The sequence below is a fragment of the Mastigoproctus giganteus genome, chromosome 2 (assembly GCF_048544385.1).
Source record: "Mastigoproctus giganteus isolate SK-2022 chromosome 2, ASM4854438v1, whole genome shotgun sequence".
In the NCBI taxonomy this organism is placed as follows: Eukaryota; Metazoa; Arthropoda; class Arachnida; order Uropygi; family Thelyphonidae; genus Mastigoproctus; species Mastigoproctus giganteus.
In genome coordinates this window covers 35,191,725-35,207,816 of record NC_143576.1, presented here as the reverse complement: position 1 = coordinate 35,207,816, position 16,092 = coordinate 35,191,725, and positions in this window count along the sequence as shown.

The window sequence follows — 16,092 nt, the reverse complement described above, 5'->3', positions numbered from 1 at the left end:
CGATCTTCGTAGGGTTATTTGTTGAGGTTCGTGGTCACGTGGATCCAACTATTCCCACTGTGAACCCTCGGCTCCCCTCCCGCCCGACATCGACTTTCCTTTTCCCGCTACTTCCAGACTTGGGGGGGGGGGTCTTCGAAGAGAGCATCAGCGCAGGGTCTGGCTAGGGATGGGATGGCACCGCATCTCCTCGTTGAGCTGCTACTTAAACGGGGGAGGGGGAGGGGGAAGAAGCTCTCCCTTATGGTGTACGCAGAGAGAGAGAGAGAGAGAATTGTAAATACTGCTGCTCCTCTCTAGGGTTCGCACATGTCCCTATTGGGAACGGGCTAACACAGCTTCAAAATCGGTGTATCATTGTGCGCAAGTGATTAAAAACACTAGTTATGCAATTCACTTAGGGCTTTTTTCCTTCGGTAAAATTAAAAAAAAAAAGCTGTTCGAATATGATACCAGTATGAAAAATTGAACAATTTTAATAAACACGTTGGAAATAAGTCGTTACTATGCGATAATCCAAATTAAAAACTTATCTTTCAATTGAATTTCAAGATACTTTGTACCGATTAAAAAGCAAATCGGAAATGTTTTACTGAACTGAAGCGCTTTCAGACTTAAATTCGAAGAATATGGGAATTCCACAGTAAATATAAATAAATAAATTTTTATTTTTTCAGCAGTATTTCGAAAGATGGGTTTCTGGCAATCTATAATCATTCTACCAACTTGGTACTCCTTCAATGACTTTAATCCAGATGAAACCACTAAGGATTATAAGCCATAATATTGTTTGGGTTCCATGGATTACTAACCTTAATCTATTTTATAATTGGGAAGAAGAAGAAAAATTTTACATCTGTGTACCCTGGTTCTTGTCCCAATCACGAGGGAGAACAGACCCTCCTCGTTCATTTTACTCAATCCAGTCTTATCTTTTGTCTTCTTGGTACGCAAAGTATCTTACATACGCTTGTTATATCTCAATTGGAGGAAACTGCTGTATAATCGTACATTGCCTCACCGTTTGCCTGGTGAAGTTAAACATAATCGAACCTACTCTGACGTTTTATTACATCTAGGTTATTTGCAAAAGTCCTATTCCAAAACTTTACACAAACGGAATCTTTTCTGATTCAGTACACGAGCAAGTAATCCACATAATTTAATAAGGTTCAAAAGTAATCCATCTTGTGTTTTAAAGTTTCTTGGTAGTAGGAATGTATAAACAGATTATTCAAGTTTTTTAAAAGAAACGAAAACAATCAGAAAAAACTGTCGCCATAAAGTGTCCGATTTCAGATGCATCACACTGGATGGTCATTTACGAAAGTCAATGTGTTTCAATTCACTACGATTTTTTTTTTAGAAAAATGAATTAAATTTACATGATCTCCGATACCTTCCAAACGCTCGTGTTAAGCCACACCTGTTACCTTTATCATATAAAGCCAAGAAGATTAAAAGAATTCTAAGTATTAAGTTATCGCCTGGACACCAACTCATTGTCTTTTTTAATTAATGCCGTTATGCAAAGATACAGACTTCAGTGGGCAATTTATTAGACAAATTTTGGTAGCATAGATTCATGTCCCCTTTGAACTTGTAGATAGCATAAATTCCAGGATGATAATTGTGAGTAGATGCTTGTCCCAAAAGTTCTCCACTTCTGAAAAGTGAGAACCCAGGAATCAGGTCGAGATTTTCATCATGTTCCTGGAAAACCATTCCTGCCCAATGCTGGTCCACGATAGAGTATTTGCACAGTCGTGAGCCATTAGCGGCGTGCTTCTGGTACTAAATTGATGTGCGCCTACTCGCCATCGCGGTTGCTTTTACAGACTAGCCTTGCGCATTCAAAATTTATTAGGTCATGTCACTTTACCTTCAAACGTACTGTAATTCGACTTTGACGCTTGCTTTCAGTGCAGATGCATGCACTGTCCTTCAAAATAGTCTGATAGGTTGATTTCACGGTGAAGTCACCTGACACTCCGATATTCCTCCTAGTTAGGCTTTCACCAACAAAGGAAAGACTGCCGCGAATACAGTCCTCCTGCAGAACAGTGACCATTTTTAATCGCAAGCATATACTAAAGAACTGGCCCTCACCCGACGTTCCATTTAAAACTGCTCCGCCCCCCCTAACTTTGGTATATTTATTAGGGAACCATTGTTGAATAGCACAGTGGTATACCACGGGACACAATCCTATTGAAACAAACATGAGTATATGCCCAAGAACTGCCCCATCGTAGGGAGCATGGAATTGTCCAAATTGCTAAGGGAGGCGTCAGAGTTGGACGTCATAGTAGGTGTCTTTGACGACACCTACTATATTTCGAACAGCTAGAACCGAAATCATGAACGATGTAATTTATGCTCACGCCCGCTACCGAATCAACGTTTGGAAGAGGTTAGGCCAATAGCCTAATTACTCATTTGTTGAATAGTATGATTGCCACAATACAAGTATTTGTATTACTACAGTCATACTATCATTGGATCTGTCATGCTTTGTCGCAAATTACGATGTAGCGCTATCGAGATCTGCAAGAAACGACAGTATCCATGCAACGAAACTATGACTTGGCTCAGGATCTCAACGAGTACAAGCGCTAGATGGAACGTTGCACATTCTATGCAATGAGGAAACAGAGGTACTGTCAGAAATGAAATGTCAAGATCTACGACGACAAAGAAGAGCTCATCCTAGAACAGCGTAAATTGTATGAATCGGACTTGGACATTTGCAAAACGATCGAAATATGTAAGACGATGTGTCAAGACAACGACGACGTTGACCCTGACGAAGCATGCGGTAATGACCTGCATAGTATTGTTGCCATGAAGTAAATACGATCTATATTTCAAAATATCTGAACACCCTCCTACCCACTAGCTCTTCAGGGAGTGAACCTTGGTTAAATAAACTGATAATAATTACATTAGCCGCTTCGCATCTCCATATTTATTTATAAGCAGCTAATAATAATAAACATTCGTATCTTAATCACCTTCGCATTTTTTAAGTCCGATAAAATTAAAAATTGAAAAATATGGTTGTTGTCGGGGGGAGGGACCTTTCTGATAACTTTTCTTAGTTATTCCACCGAAATTCTTGGTTATCGAATAACGAAAATATTCTTGAGAACATTCTGTCACGTTTTGTAAACTTACTCAGGTTATGTGACACCTTCTACTGCGAATAACAAATAGACGAAATCACTTTGGGGAGAAGGGAGGGGGGGTTCTTTAGCCATGTTTTAACTCATCAGTTAGTTCGAAACATCCGGCTTTCTGTAATATGTCCCGGGGTGTCCACCTGCTGCATCTATTAGGTAAAACCCACAAGCCATCTGTCGGAGTCGATATTTCACATTATTTGGTGTCCTGGAACATGTGGACATTAACGTATTCAGGGCGTGCAAGAACACAAGGAGAAATGTGCTACTCAGCATCGACTCCACATGTTGGACACTGAATAATTGTCATAGACAGGTGTTATGAAAGCAACAGTTAGTTCGTTAACTCTTGTTTCTCGATGTTGGAGACAAAATATAGTCCCATCGTTTCGACATAAGGGACGGAGAGAACAAAAGGGAAATCCGAGGGCTATTCGCAGTATGATAAGAGAGAAAAATTACGGGGATACTTTTCTGTCGAGAAATCTATTATCTTTTACTCCATGGACTTGATAAATTCCAAGCCAGTCTCTCCTTACGCAATCCAAACAGTTATCATTTTCTTTAATTGGAAATTTAGCAATAGAGTGAGATAAAGTTCCTGGTAATGGTGCGGTGTTGAAACCGCTAAATTAATCTGAAGGTAGATGGCAACTCATCTTGTACAAATGGCATTCAAATGCTTATCGCAATCGGCAGTGGGGAAAAATGGTTTTCGTAATCATCTGCATTCGAGCTAAGCATCAAATTCTACATTTGCGCCGTGAATGTCGCTGTAATAAATATAGGAGAAATCCGCCGATCTTCCATCGTGTTTGAAATGAGATCAGAATTTATGATGTCCAGTTGCGCACAGGTGAAATCATTCGCATAGCGAACAACACACGTGCAGTTTCGATTTGCGTGGGGGAGGAAACCCGCTTGTGCCTCGATTCGCGTGAGAGAGAAAGGCAGGCGGATGGGAGGGTAGACCAAAATGAGGAGACCCAAAATGCAGTGACACTGCAACAGAGGATGAACAATTCATTGAGGTGGACAATGTGATAACCGTAATTAATTTCCGGATTACTTAATCTATTTGGAAACGGTGCGCTTCGTGCATTGGAGCACGTGGGGGAATTGCAGATTAAATCAAGAACTGGAACCATTACGCGAACAACTTCCATCCATTACTGTTGACTTCGGATACGCAAAGAAAACAATCTTTGGCCATTAAACTTTGCAGAACTTCTGCATTCTCCGAAATAATCGATGCCACCACTAATTAAATCCTTCTCTGAACCTCTTGTCGGAGTTGAATTCCAAACTATCAGCAATGTACGGTTCGTAAATGGGTTTCCTTTTGGTTGTCCACACATTAAAGGATATCAGAGAGGAGCTGCTGCTGTTGAACAGTAAGAAGTTTTGTTTTTTAAGCTAAGTAGCGCACTGTTCGTAAACTCCTAAAAATAACGGTTATATTTAACAGGTCTAATGAATCACGCAAATATATTAACTTTGGCCTTGGAAAAAAGAAAATCAAACGACATGTGTATCATCTGCTTTGATAATATTAAATTATAGTTGTTTTTATAGTAAATAATAAAAGTATTAAAAAGTTTGAGAGTAGCCGAATAATAGGGTTCGATTCCCACAGTAGCATTTGATAAAACATATACGAAGTCTCCCTTGAATCCAACGGGTTTCTGCGTTCAATTTTGCCTTCTGAAAGAAGTAGAACGAGGATGTTTGCTTATTACAGGGTTTTTCTGAGAACTGCACGCCTAGAAAAAACTATAAATATCGAGTTTCGGTGCTGGCTGGCATCACCCTGCCCTGTCCCACCGGGAATGTTCAACTTGTTCGTGCATTACGATAAATATCGAGTCCCCGATAATAAATTTCTTTCCTTTCCGAATTATCTGTTAATTGTGTGGTGTTTAGAATGAATATGCGCGGTACAGCTGCTCAGCATTTCGACTAGTGACGTCACGGCTGACAGCTGTTATACAGATCGATGCATCCCACCAGGGAATCCAGCCTATCAGCGGCAATATGCACCCTCTGACATGTACTGTACTTCGGATCGGAACAGTCGCTCTGAGCGGTGGCAACGAGATCTTTTTGAGATGTCGTCATATTTCTTTGTGAAATTACGCTGTCAGATATCCCATTGGGATGTGTGTGTGGCTTCTCACGTATTAAAATAAAATTTTCACGAGTCGCTCACTCGCTTTCTGTGGGTGTCTGAAAGTATTTCGGGGACGAGGGTAGCAGAAATCTCCGCAGTGAGTAAAATTCTGTCCACCTCGGAAATTGCAGTCAAAATGCGTAAACGTAGAAGAGAAAGATGCATTCTGCTTTTGATTGTTTTCTTCCGTGATGGGAAGACAAAGACCACGAAAATATTCCTAGACGTTGAAGTTCACGACATTTCCAGGAATTACTTTTTAATTTTACCATTTTCCTTCCAGAGGAGTGTTTATAAACCATCTTAATCCACCAGTCTAAAGGGCTTTGAAGTAATCTCTCAATGCATTCCGTAGATACAACGCAGTCAAACCCCCTCCCCCTCGTAGAATACTTTACAAAGTGTATTTGAATTAGCTGAAAATGGCACCAAATACACAAAATAATACTTTCATCAGCATCACTGAACAATATATATGAAAATACATTACGTAGGACGAAGTCCCCATCACCACCAAGCTGAGTTCTGCATTACGGTATTCGCATTTAATGTTGTTTGCAAGTCACGTTGTGTGATAAGGTAGCACGCAATCCAGATCGTTCCTTTCTTAATTTCCGATTACGATAATCTGCCCGAAATAAGCTTCAGTTATTAAATTATAATTAATTATCACTTCGTGTAAAAAAATTTAACCGATTTCATTATGAGGCAAAAGTATGAAGTAAAAATTACATTTCTTACAACTGCTATTAAAAATGTGACGGTTTAATAATAATTCAGATATTCATTGTAAGCAAGCAACCATTATTCAATCCACTATCTAGGATGGAAGCCTTCTCAACAATTCATGTTGAGGGAAATGGACCATAATCTACCACGCTGGTCCAGTGCGGTTTGGCAAATCGACCATATTTAGCAGCCAGGTGCTTGAACCCCGGGCTACTCAAAGAGCGTGTGCTACTGTACTCCCGCGCCTGAGCACTCGGCCACAGAGGCCTTTATTGTAGAAATATAAGGTTTCAACTTGGACTGAATATCGATGTAGCACGACAATGTGGAACAAAATGTCACTTCTGAAGGCTACTAACTGTATTAATTGTCATTTATTTATGAGGTGACGTCTACTAATCAGCCACCAGTATTTACAGTCTAAGCATAGAAACAGGGATATTAAGCAGCTGTGTTATATAGATAAACGTGCAATGTGTTTTTAACGATGAGTGGGGAACAGAATTTTCCAAATACAGTATGCAGAAATTGAAGCCTATAAATTGAAGTCTACAAGAGAAACATTTGGAATTTGGAATAAGATTAGTTTTAATACAACGATAATTAAAATATTACCAATATGATATGTTTAGGCATATATTTCGCTTGAAATACGCCGAAGGGTAGGTCTGAAGGTGGAGTAAAAGCAGTGCAGAGTTCGCTTCCCACATTATACGAGTTAACGGACTGTATTGTCCATAATTAGTTATCTGTACACTTGGACAAAGCGTTGAGGAATCTCTGGTACCAGTGAGAAGCATTAGAAATGATAGCCTCAAGAAACGCCGAACAATCCACCTTGAAGTTAATAAGTTCAAAAGGAAAATGTAAGCTGTTATATTTTCTCCTGTTGAAGCAGGAATTGAGTTTAAAAACCTGGCACAAGTCTGCATAATCATCGTCCAGGTAACAGAGAGATGTGATGGATCTCCTTTGAGGCTTTTCGACATTTTCCACAAGAGTGGAGAGATATAGATTGAACACAGCTGATACCAATGACGAGTGGAGAACAACTAATGCCTTGTCTGATGTAAATTAGGATCCATGCTGAATGACTCATATTATAAGGTAACTCAAAGAGTTGTAGTCATAATTATACCTGCCTTTTACCTGTCCGCATAGGAAACTGCACAGCGTTTTTGAGTATTTAAGTTAAGCAACCACTGGTTACACCATTTATTTATGGTCACAATCTTCATTATCAGTTACTGTTGAAAAGAGTTTCATATCATCAGCACAAAACAGACATTTAATCTTCTCATTAATATATACTGATGGGATGTCATTCACATAAACTGAGATAAGGACCCAGATTAGATCCTCGAGGGACTCCCGAATGTAACATGTATGAACGTGAGAGTCGATTTTTAACTGCCACATTTTGTGCCGTCTGGGTTAGCCGGGTGGGTAAAGTGCCTGCATGGCAACCCAAAGGTCGCGGTTTCGAATCCCGCCTCACAGGCAATGGGTACTGCAAAAACCTTGGGAGGTGAATTATGGCCACAGAAGCCGATGCGCCAACAACTAACTAAAACAAAAAAAAAAACAAAAAAAAGAAAGAAAAAAAGCCACATTTTGTGGCCTGTCCTGAAGATAAGTTTCAATCCAAGATATCAGTGGTCCTCCAACACCACATGACCCTGATTCACAGATTTAAAGGCTTTGTAAAAGTCGATATAAGTGACATCAGTTTCCATTGATTTTTCAAGCCCTGCCGAAATAGGTTCCCAAATAACCATGATGTTAGTCGTAGCAGAGCGCCAACTAATTGAACCTCTGCTACTCAGTGCAAATGACTGTTTTTTTTTTTTTTTTTTTTTCAAATATTTTAGCATGGATACTTAAAACAGAAATCGGCCTGTAGTTGAGTGTCATTGCAATCTCAGGAAATTAGCCACCATTCAAAGAGCAACACTACTTACCATCACCAGAGCCTGCTGCACGGTGAGCACTCCCGCCCTCCAAGTCCTCGCTGGAGTTCTCCCTCTGGACCTTGATATAATTAGATGCGGCATGTTGCATCATATGTCCAAAGGAATCCCCACTACCACCAACCCAACAATCATTCGTAAGACAGAGAAAAGGCGCCTTCTCGCTCACCTGCAGCAGGCCTGGCAGTACAGATCGTCCATCTGCCGTCCATACATCCACTGAGGGAGAAATTACAAAGAAATTCAGCCCCGAAGTAACTTTCGCGTTCTCAAAAGCCCCAAGCTGGTTTTCCCCTGGCCTGCGCATAACGTACCTCCTCACAGACCATGGGTCGATAGAAGAAAAATTAATGTCTCTGGGCATCACAGATGATCCAAGCTGCCACTGTGGCACTGGCGAATCTTGCCACCCTATAATGTATGACTGTTCTGATTATGAAGACTTGAGATCTATTCTGATCGCAAAGATTACTAATTTGCCTAAGGACCAAGAACATATACTACTTCATACCCATGAAAATTATAAATACATCACCACTTTTGCAGAGGATGTCTTCAACAGACGAGAAGAATATTAAGGATCCTTTTAAACCACTAAGACCAATAACTTGAGACAGATTCTGGGCACCCCTCTCCAGTAGCATCAACCGCCAACCTCGTCGAAGCTCAATTGAACTGAAATTCACTTCCTTCATCCAAGTTCCATCGGGCTGATATCTGCAGGCAGGATCAACCAGAACCTGATCTCACGCAAGACTCCAAACCCAGACATTGGAGACACCAGCAGCTTCTCTGCCACAAGCCACATTGGCAATCAAAACGAGCACGCTAGCCTGGTTTTCTTTTACTCTCCTCCCCGGCCGGGAGAAGAGACAGGTTCCTGTTCATAACTCCTGCCGCCCCCCTTCTTCTGCTTGGTGAGGCATGGGCCTGCCTTGCTGACTTTCTGGGGTCGCCTTCTCTATCGTCTCCATATCTCTGTCTTTCTCCCAGCCTTCAGCCTCCCCCCTCCCACTCTGTCTAACTCGCAGTGTTCACCCAACACAACTTATCAATTGATTACGTTCAAATTTAAACCTGACTACATAAACCTCTCTCGGCCTTTTATATTCTAGCGTTAATCTCCCCCCGCCAATCCCAAAAGGGACCCAACTGGTAAATGGTCAGAAGAACAACGGTGCACAACACTACATATCCGTCCACTCCCCCACACACTTCTAAATCTCTGGCCTTCACAGAGTTCTGTGGTAGACAAACAGAGTACACAACGTGGAGAGGGGGAAACCCGTGGTACCGTCAGACAACTAACACACTTTGCACTTGTCATTGGAATCATCTTTTATTTGAAAGGATGGGAATTTTCCAAATTCTAACGATTTGTTGTAAAGCAACTGAAGCGGTATCATGCGCACATCATGGCATCCTTGATAAATAAATAAAGGAGTAATACCATAGGAAAAGAGTGAGCTTTCATAATTTTTATATGCAGTTTTTTTGTCAGTCTCTGAGATAAACATTTCAGCGTGGAGTTAACATATTCACTGAGTCCGAAGGGACAGAACTAGTTTTAAAGAGGTCTGCGTTTAAGTCAAGTTGGCTCTTTGCAGTGTGCTATTGAAGAACCGCTTGATAGAACAGTAGGTATGGGGGTGTAGCTTTCACGTTATTAACATTTCAGAAAGGTTTAAGGATGTCACCTTGCAGCAGATTGGATTGAACAGAGTTCACATAAGCTGTATGAAGTGATTGGATTAGAAGTTTGCAGTCCCTGTAGACCATGAGAAAGCGTCATAATCAGTTGGACAAAAAATTTTGTATAGGTCATGTTTCCTTTTCACTAATGTAATAGCTTGTCTACTGAACAAGATCGGAAATAGCCAGTCTAGGACGACGTAAAGGCAACAGCAGAGACAGATATCTTCAAGGTATTGAGCAGTAGAATGAACAGCGATAAATAAAAATATTTGTATATCTTTTAGATGTGATGAGCACCTATAACTGGGACACTCCAAGATATTGCAGTATGGTCGAAATCCACAATCGGTAAAGTTTGATTTATTTGTACTTGTTAATCGATAAACACAAAATGGTCTCTCTCTAGGAGGCTTCCGGATCAGCTAGTGTATAATCTTGCTACCTCTACTCTGCCAGATAGTGACTGGAGGGAGTCCGAGTAGTGTGTAAGCAGGGAGCATTGTCGAGGCCACGTTATTTCAAGGATCTGGGTATATTCTTACCATGTGTACGCCATATCCAAAAATTTCATAACTTCATACAGCGTCCCGTTCAGGGATTACAAAGTACATATACGAAATATATGTAAGGAACGATGGAAACTACAGTGGCAAACGCACATTCACAACAAACTCCTTGAAATTAAACCTGTACCGCAATTATGGGCCTCCAACTTTCGCACAAACAGACAAGAAGAGGTTGTCCTGGCCAGAGCCCGAATAGGCCACACCCATTTGACCCATCTATTCCTGTTATCAGGTAATGACCCTCCACAGTGTTCACATTGCCACAAGCCACTCACAGTAAAACACATACTCCTGGAATGCATCTTGTATAACAACTCCCGTCTAATTTCATTCACTTCTCTCTCAAACTTACAGGAATTGTCACTTAGCCATATCATAAGCGAAAATTCAAACCTTACAGAATTCTTTTTCTTTCTGAAACGAATCGGTTTATATAACCGTTTCTAACTGCTTCCATAGAAGCCAATAAAATTAGTACAAACTACTATGATAGGTGCAATATGGCCTAAGTAGCCTTTGCACCAGAAAAATCCAAGCACAACAACAACAACTTCATACAGCATGTCCCCCCCCCCCCATTTTTCTTACTATTGAATACACCATGAATTGATAAACTAATAGAGTAAGCTTACCTGCGAAAAGATCTAAACCTCCCAAACACTTCCTAATTCATTTCACAAATACACGTGGTCTCAATTTTAATCTTAACGATGTCCATTTCCACTTGCGGTCTGTCACACCCCATGTACTTTTTCTGACAGAATCTCAGTTATCGGTTGATTCAACTACTGCTCATCTCAGATGCCCAAATTATTCGCTGTGTGATTCCTTTCGCCTCAAAGGTGGTACTTGTGCATATGTCCGTTCTGATATTCCCTGTCAGAGATTTGGCAATTTGGAATCTCCTCTCTTTGATCTTCTCTGGCTTAAAATCTTTCTTCCTCAAATTCATCTGTTGTCTCTACCGTTCTCCCAACTCCATTAATCACTTGGAGGTCTTTGACTTCCTCTCTTAGCAACTTAACTTTCTACAGTCCAACTTTCCTAACAGTGAGATAATTTTCCTTGGTGATTTTAATGTTCACAACTCCAGCTGGCTTCCGTTTTCTAGTCACACCAACCCAGCTGGTCGAGATGCTGAGGCTTTTGCAATTACTAATGACCTTGCCCAGATTGTTCATTTACCTACAAGAATACCAGACAATCCTAATCATACAGCCTTTTAATCTTTTTCTCACAAACAACCCTTCTAAGTACATGGTCGAAGGGAGAGAGAGAGAGGTCTTTAGGCACCTCAGATCACAAGTTGGTGATTGTTTCTTCTCCAATGGAGCCTTTATCCCATGTCTATTCCCAACCTCGTATTGTTTGACATTACAAGAATGCAAAATTAGATTACCTGCGAGTTTTCTTTTCCTAGGTCGGATTACTGTTTCAAAACTTCTGACCCGATCTGAGCAAACAACGTTTGCTCAGATCGGGTCAGTGAAATTATTCTTGCAGGAATGGAATCCTTTATCCCACACTCCACTTTAAAATCTCGTCCTTTATCTAAACCTTGGTTTTCCAATAAATTTGCTAAGGCTGTTCAAGAGAAGAACGTTGCATATCGCAATTGACTTGTTTCGATTTCTTCAGTTTCATTTTCTGCCTACACCAAAGCTCGCAACAATTGTAAAGCAGTTATTAATCAGTCCAAACTAGAGTTTGAACAGGCTAAGAGTAGAAAACTTGCTTCTTGCCCTAATGGTAGCCGGGCATTCCGGTCTCTTGCCAAAGCTATTGGCCCCAACCTTTGCCCCACCTCTGTCCAAACCAGATGGTTCTGTTTTCACTTCAGCCAAGGATCCCATTTCTCTTCCAACTCATGTATTAATGATCTTGGAAAAACACCTCCCACCATTTCCAACACGCTGCATTCAATGCCTCCTGTAGTCTTCCGTCAGAAGGATTTTGACGAATCTTGATGCTGCGAAAGCTCCAGGTCCCGATGATATTTCTCCACTTGTTCTCAAAACCTGTGCTCCTGAACTTACTCCTGTTTTTGTCGCCTTTTTTCACTTTCTTATTCCAAAGTTGTTTTTCCTTCTGCTTGGAAATTTTCTTATATACAGCCAGTTCCTAAAAAGGGTGACAAATCCCTCCCATCCAATTATCGTCCCATTGCAATTACTTCTACTCTTTCTAAAGTAATGGAGTAAGAGTAGAAGCCAGAACATAAGCCAGTCGATCCACTGGTGATATGCTGGCTTATGTTACCCATTTATGGACTAATTCGATGAAACACAAGTAGTTGCTCTTGACATCTCAAAGGCTTTCGATCGTGTTTGGCATAAAGGTCTTCTAAACAAGCTTCCATCTTATGGTTTGCCAACTGTTTTTAGTAATTGGTTATCCAGTTTTCTCTCTGATCGCTCACTGAGGGTGATGGTAGATGTCTCTCCGTCTTCTGACTTCTCCACTAATGCTGGTGTCCTCCAAGGTTCAGTTCTTTCCCCCACTCTCTTCCTCTTGTATATTAATGGTCTTCTTCCATTGACTGGAAATCCTATCCATAGTTTTGCCGATGATAGCACATTGCATTTTACTTTTCATTTTGAGAAACCTGCCCTGCTCAATCAGCTTCAACTTCTCGAAAATCTGCTACCAATTCCTTAAATGCCGATCTCCAGGTAATTCTCCAGTGGGGCAAAGCCAACTTAGTTGATTTCAATCATTCTGAAACTCAATCCTGTCTTATATCTCACAAAGCGGATTCTTCCTCTCCTATGCTTATCTTTGGTGACACTCCGATTTCTAGGCAAAATGATATATCTCTTTTGGGGATTACCCTGACTTCTAATCTCTCTTGGCACAAGCACATTACAAATATTGCTTCCTCTGCATCTTAAAAAAAAAAAAAAAAAACTTGGTTTTCTCTTTCGCTCTCGGCGTTACTTTTCTTCCAAACAGCTGCTCACTCTGTACAAATCGGCAAATCCGCCCTACCAAGGAATACTGCCCCCTAAACCTCTCCCAGACTTCTTGATTCCATTCAGAAGAGGGCAGTTTGGTTAATTAATGACTCATCTCTAACAGTCTCTCCCCACTCGCTTTCTCATAGACGTACTGTTTCTGCTGCATGCCTCGTCTACAGATACTTCCATGGGCACTGTTCTTCTGAATTGGCTTCTATAATTCCCGTTCTCTCTTTCCAAACAGTCCGAACACGTGCCGCCACCAGCCAACATCCATTTACTGTCCAACACCAAACTCATAGAAACAACTTTTCATCTTCCTCATTTATTCATTCAACTGCCGTTTTCTGGAACAACCTTTCTTCATACGTATTTCCTGAAAATTACAGTCTACAAGTCTAATGTCAACAAATATCTTCTTTCGTCTTCTCAACCTCCAATCCAAGCACGGTACCAAGTAATATAGGTTCTAATACTTCTCGTGTTTGGGGTTTACATAAAAAAAAGCAAATAATTATTCTTGGTAGGGAAGGTGCACATCTCTTCTAGGTTATGCGAGACATTACTCTCAACAAGTATTGAGCTGTCCAGTTCGGATTTAAAAGTACAGGCATCAAAATATCTGATATCCTTAAGATTCCGTAATGTGCCAATGAATACAGGAGCGTGGAAGATGAATTCCGTTTCTTTTTATATTAATGGTTATAAATATCAATTTCATACACTTTTAACAAGCATTACCCCACCACCTCTGAAATTCCTGTCTAAACGAATGGCTTCTCAATTCAAGGCAAAAATTGTGTCAACTAGCCAGGTCTCTATCACAGCAACTAGGTCATACATTTAGTCAATACAATGCACTGAAGTTCCTAACTACACTCTAATAGTTTCAAACCATTAGAATCAACTCTCTTTTCGCAGATTTTCCTTAGTTGCTCTTCACGTGGTTGCGCAATATCACTATCATATTCAATTTCAGTTGAAGACGAAATCCCAAAAAAAGGTGTGAATAGCATGCCTTCTGGCTAGATCATGTGATGCCACTAAATCAAAAGAGGACTTACGTATCATACCTTTTTCTCAGTTGCGATACTTAATTCTAGAATGTTTGCCACGATGCTGGAAACTCGCTTAACAAACAAACTTTTCATTCTGTTCCGTTTCGAGCTACAGACTTCAGCATGGAAGCCTGCCTGGTATCATTAATCATCTCTGGATGGGTTGATGGCATCTTCTTATGTATTACACAACGTCCAGAAGTAGTGGTACGATCCTATGGGCTGGACGATGGTTGATGACGGTAAGTTGGTATTGCGTGGACATTTCTGGGTGTCCTGGGGAGAGGGATTCACAACTAGTAACACCAAAGTTGACTGGGACATTGTTCACCACTGTTACATTACGGTTAATTAAATACTGTTTGGGCGGATGCATTAATTACTGGAACTGTAGAGGAGAATGATATGGTTAAATCAAGCAGACGGGCTTGTCAACCACGCTAATTTCATGAATGTTCATTTATTAGAGCTTGGTATGGCTTGTATGTTAGGGCTTGAATTACAGACTGTATGTATTAGTCACCAGTTTGTTATTAATAAGTGAAAAGCATCTTTTATTCTTCTCTATGTGTATTTTAAAATCGGCAGCTAAATCATCAAATGATGCTACTAGTTTTAGAGTCATAGAGGTTAGCTACCACATTCATTACTGGTTCGCAAGGTATCTCAGGTTTTGACATTCGACCATCATAGAGTGTATCAGAAACCAGATCGCAAGTGAAGCGTGAGTTCTTTGAATGAAGTCTCTTTGATTTCGAGCATCAATAACATTTCCATTTCTCTTTTATCCTTTTCGATAATTTCCTGATGCTGCTTACAGACACGTTACTGCATTTAACACAGATATGTTTCTTGCATGTTCCTGTACATATAAGATGGAAAGTATTCTTATCAATGCTTATCTTGCAAGCGCTACACTTAATTTATTTACTAGTACCCCCTTTGAAAAGACATCTTAATCATTATAGTTTATCGATTTCAGTTCTGCAAAATCTAACAAATATTTAAGTATGCAAAGAAGAGTATTTCAAAATTAGAAAAATGTTATATCGCTGTCCTAAAAACAAGTTTCAATTTAGGCAACACAACTGTGTTTTCAGAATTCAGCTTTACTATTTAGGTCATTTTAAACAACAGATGTTGAGACAATTCAGAGCCTTCTATCCGGGCTGTATTTATACTGTGTTATAAAAAGTATTGGGGCACAAAGACATTGCTATACATGACTGAAATACAATTTAAATATGGCCTTCAAAGGAGCAGAGAGTCTGCGGTAGATGGCAAATCTCCCAATATAAAGAAACGCCAATTAATTGCTCTGATTTTTTTTCCAAGTGAGAATCCGTGTGACCGTATAAAATAGATTGATTAAATACTGGACATTCGCTGCATCGTAACATAAATAAGAAAATAAAATTGGACACAAAACATACCCATATTGGCTAATATAGAAGGCTGAAAAGGAATGAAGAAGGTTACCAACTATTTACATATTCTTTGGTGCTGAAAGTTTGCGAAGTATGAGTGAGTGAAGCAAGGCAGCACCAAAATTGATCAAATATGCACGGAAGTTTACATAACTTGTAAAATTTTCCTGGAGGTGAAAGAAAACCATAGTATGGGTCTATTGACACTGGAAAAGGTACAAACTTACTACTTGACGTTGGATAACTTGATTTTTCAAGTTATCCAACTTAACAAGTCAACAAAAAAGGCTTCCAGTAAGAGATTCTACCTTGGCATGATAAGCGATAATCATAAAAAA